General features: G+C 43.7%; 1 long non-coding RNA gene across 1 annotated transcript in view; it reads left to right on the top strand.

Moving 5' to 3' along the window:
- Positions 1 to 5,015, top strand: part of LOC109307636 — a 16,212-nt gene that overhangs the window by 2,920 nt on the left and 8,277 nt on the right. The window lies entirely within an intron of this gene.

Raw genomic sequence — 5,015 nt, 5'->3', positions numbered from 1 at the left:
AGACCAACCGGCCTATAGTTTCCCGGGTCCGCCTTCCTGCCTTTTTTGAAGATGGGAACCACGTTGGCCCTCTGCCAGTCCTCCGGCACCACGAGTGCTCGTACAGCCGTGCCAGGGGTCCCGCAATGACCTCGGCCAGTTCCTCTAGAACTCTAGGGTGGAGATCATCTAGACCATTGTTTGCTTTACATCACTTTGGTGATCATGTTCATCTTGTGGTCAGTCATGACCCCCAAGTCTCTTTCAGCCGTGGTGTTGCCGAGCCTATAAGTATACTGCAGGTTTTTTTCCCCCGAGGTGGAGTACCTTGCATTTATCCGTATTGAAAGTCATCAGGTTTGTGTCTGCCCACTTACTAAGTGTATCCAAGTCAGTCTGGATCACTAGCCTGTCCTCAGGTGTGGACACTATGCCCCAAAGTTTAGTGTTGCCAGCGAGCTTAGCCAGTGCGCTTCTGACACCGATGCCCACGTCGTTGATGAAGATGTGGAAGAGAACTGGTCCAAGGACAGAGCCTTGGGGGACGCCACTGGGCACAGAGCAACATAATGACTCGCTGCCATCGACCACTACTCTCTGGGTCCAACCGTGGAGCCCATTTCCCACTCATCGGACTGTGGTGTAGCCAAGGCCAAGTTGGCCAATTTTTCCAAGAGGAGATCATGGGACACCAGATCAAAGTCCAGATATATGATGTCAATCTCTTCTCCCTTGCCCAGGTGATAGGTCACCTGGTCCGAGAAGAGGATGAGATTGGTCAGGCAAGACCAAATCAACAAACCCATGCTGGCTATCCCTTAGGATGTCACCCTCAGCCAGCTTATCCAGAAGGGTCTTCTTGATAATTTTCTAGAAAAACTTACCAGCCGACTGGCCTGTAATTTAGTTGGTCTAATAAAAGATATCACATGTGCCCAAAGAACCTTGTCTGCCCATGTCCTTAGACCAACACGGCTACAACCTACACCCCCAATGCCTCATCGTAAGCACACAAACAACACCACCGACTTTAGCTAAATGATTCGTGTGCTTAAAAATCAGGCATGTGCTTCTGGGCCAGATAAATCTAAATTGAACGCTTTTGTGCATCTGCTCATAGTTTGCAAACAGGTCCGAACACTTAGTGGATCCCAGAAAAGATGCCACAAAAAAATAAATGTAATGGATGCCAGCTTGACAACCTTTGCTAGATAGAGTGTGGGCCATTGGCTTGCTTGCTCAATTATATCAATCAGCTACAGCTGTTTCATTTAATTCCCATATCAATTTCCTCTCACACTGTCTGTTTGCCTTCCTACCTCCCTCTTCCAGCCCAGTGAACATCAGCATGTACTCAGACAGCAAAGAGTACGAGCAGGGACAGCTCAGATATCCTGTGATACTCTGTGCTCAAGAGGTGATTCCCATTTTGCTCCCAGTTTCCCTGTTCCTGTGGGTTACAAGAGTTTTTGGTAAAACTCAGCACTTTTAAAATCCTGCACTTTTAAGTCTGAACAATATGGCCCTTTATAAGAAGTCATAGGAATGCCACGTTTCTGCAGGCCAGACCATCACGCTGGCTAACTGCAGTCTGTTCAGTATGTCAAAATATGCCAATTTAGTGTGTCAAAGCAATGACAACTGCAACTGCCTGTCTCCCGCTTCCTAGCTCCGAGCTACATTCAGTGACCCATTTTCAGCTTGTTGTGTATATTCAGAGAAATAAAGGGAAAGAAAATAGCAGCAATTGTGAAAGAGAAACTTTTTTTTCCCCTTTTTAAACTGCATTCTTTTCAATTAAGGGGGAAAAGCAGGATCTCCTCAAATGGTCTTATGGCATAGCTCCCTTTGCCAGACCAGGATTGTTACATAGTCTTTCACCAGCCAGCAATGAGCAAGTCATGATAATGCTTTATGCCTCAGTCTTCTCATCTGTGAAATGGAGACAGCTTGCTCCATAAAGCACTGGGATAAAGAGCTCACCACTGTAACTGATACAACTATTACACCATGCACAGAATGCATTGGGAGGCTGACATCAGCTCTCTCTCAAAACAGATATGTCTGGCTCATCAGCTTAAAAGCAATAGCTCTGGTATGTGAAAGGCCAGCTTTCCACAAAGGCTTTCAGCAAACCTAAAAATTGCCTAAAACTCCAGAATTAAGACCTTGGTTAAGGTTCTGCTATTCGGCACACTGAAACTTTGCAATGCTCAGGGGCGTGAGAGATGAGGTTTTGTCCAGAGCCAGTTTGGGGTTGCGGACTGAACTCCCCCAGGAACTAAGGACCATCTCCAACCTCCGCACCTTCGGTGCTCGCCGCAAAGCACGCTGCTTTCCAGAACACACATAAAGAACAGAGCATATGCTATATAGTGTGTGTACGATAACACACACACTAACATTTCTGTTCCTTTATAATATAATATCTATAGATATAGATATATACATATCTATATATAGAAATATCTATATATAGATATAGATTTATATTATATGTGCAAGTGTGTGAGTATGCACACATACACATATACTTAGATTTGGGAGAATGAATATATATACATACATTTACATACATACATACATATCTATATATATATAGAAATATACATGTATGTATGTGGATAGATAAATAGATATAGATATAAGTTAAACAAACCATACATATAAAAACCAAAAATCCTCCCAAAACGAAACATCACCTGCACATACAATTCTGCCCAGAGGGCACAGGAGGAGCATGCACAAATCACGTGACAAACGTTAATCAAATTATTTAATGCACTGAAAGACATTGAGCTAACATGGAGAAGGCAGTAGCAGAAGAACCTACGTAGCAAAAGGCAGCATCTCTTTTCCCTGGACTTATGCTTTTAAGGATAAACAGATCAGAAATCTGAATCACTTCAACTGCTGGTCTCAGAAAAGTAAATTATTGTCATCATGAGTGTACCCATTGAAAAAAAGTTTGGTAAGGTCTATAGCAAATGACTTCAGCCTTAATAAAGACAAATATACAACAGAGTCGACTACATGGTAGCTGCCCTTTTTCAGCTTCATGGAAAAACAACTTGTGCAAACTTAATTCCCTTGCTAACCTCTTCTGCTTGTTGAAATGTTCAACAAAAATAACTTCCCTTTTTATCTGTAGCCAGCAGGACAAATTCATCACTAATGGAACTCAACTGAAGTCAACAGGATTATATCAGGCATGAAAAGATGAATTTGGATGAATGTATTTTTGGTTTTTATGTTTGGGTTTGGGGTTTTTATGTCCTTATGTTTTACGGATAGCTAATTAAATATTTTCATTAAAGCGCTCTGAAAAGCGAATCAGAAAATGAAATGATTGAAACTGTTTTCACATTTTTGTGGTCTCTTAAACGATCTACATTTGCTGCGCATTTTTTTTCTACTGACCATCCGTTTTGCGAGTAGCGTGAGGTGTTTTTTTCCTGCAAACGTGCTTCAAAGCTTGAAAACATTCAATTTTCCAAGTTATGCTGAAGCCTGAAACTCTAAACAATAAACAAAACTGATTTTTTTCCTATGAAAAAAAAACCCAGACAAAAACAAGTTTAAAAAAATTGACACATCATGAAAAAATATCCACAGCAACAAAAGGGGATGTAGTACTTGGATGAGGACGTTTTTGTAAAATGTTTCGATCCACTCTGATTTGAAGTCACCAGCTTCTTCGCTCTAACCCTTTGCAGGGCTCTTCTTGTGAAACGCGGGGATTCAAGCCGAAGGCGGTTGCATGTCAAAAGGCAAGGCGGGGGCTGCATTTCTGCGTATAGGCTTGTTCGGTAGACAGTCGTCTTTGCAACATGTTCTTCGCAACGCAGAATTCAAAGAATTTGGGAAGAGGAAAAGCGAGCAGCGGAGGAACGGGAAGAGCGGATGTCGAAATATGGAAGCTACCGACCTCCGCGTATTGTGTGGAAGATGCATTTTGCACATCATGTTATATCGCGTGCCCATCAAGGACAGCGTGGCCTATATAAACACATCATGCGAGTTGTGACAGCAAGTTGGGGTGAAGCAGGGTGTCAGGGTAAAACAGAGGATCATAAAATCACTTTAGATTTATTTCTCCAAATTGGAAACTTCATGCTTACACCTGACTAAATCATCAGCCTGAAATTTTAGCTCAACTCCCACAGAAAAAGTATGAAACCTTATCCCATCTTTGTTTAACAGAGGCCAATCAAGCTGGGCTAATGAATTCTGCAGATGTAGGCGACGGGCCTCATTCGGCTGCTTGAATCCTGTTGGGCTTCATCAGGCTTGTCTCCGGCATCCCCGTCTTACTCTTTAAGTAACTGCAAAGTCTCCTCGGGAGGCTTCCCCTGGACGAGCAGCGAGCACGGAGCAGCCTCGCCGGGCTTTGCCTTCACGCTGACGGTTGTACGTGATCGCGTTATTCCACATTAGCTGCGGCCTTCATAAATTCTGACAAATTTTAAACCAGCGTTGCAGGTGGCCGACAACTGGAACCAGCAGATGGTGGCTCGTAACTCTGCAGGGTTCAGCCACCCCCCAGCCCCCTTCAACGCCCATCCTGGGTGCCTTCCCTTCCAGGGAGCGGCAATCACCGCTGTCATTTTACCACCGGTCTGCGAGTCTCCTCCTTGCAAAGTGCGAGATGGCTTCTTTTTTTTTAAGAGTAGCATAAGGAGCTGGTTAAAAAACAATAAATCAGCAGTGAAATGTGGATAATAACCTCCTCTGTAAAATCAACATGGATTGTGCTCATGCAGGGAGTCTTCTAGGACAGCCTGGTTGAAATCTAACTGCTTACAGCCAGATTTCACAGGCTGGAGGAGTCTCTTGGTGTTGGGCTGTAGGGGGTGGGGGGGTTGGTTTTGGTTTGTTTTTTCCCCTTTTCTGTGCACTCTTTGTCTACGTTGGAAAAATCAATAAGCCAGGCCTCGACCCTAGCATAACTTCAGCCATCCTCAGGGATCCTGGTTTACTCTGATTTTTAAAAATCCCCAATTTTCAGGTTAAAGAAAGTAACCCAACCGCCACAT

The sequence above is a fragment of the Crocodylus porosus genome, unplaced genomic scaffold, assembly GCF_001723895.1.
Source record: "Crocodylus porosus isolate Cpor-Errol unplaced genomic scaffold, CroPor_comp1, whole genome shotgun sequence".
In the NCBI taxonomy this organism is placed as follows: Eukaryota; Metazoa; Chordata; order Crocodylia; family Crocodylidae; genus Crocodylus; species Crocodylus porosus.
The sequence above is the reverse complement of the archived record's forward strand: the minus strand, read 5'-3'. Positions and strand labels throughout refer to the sequence as shown.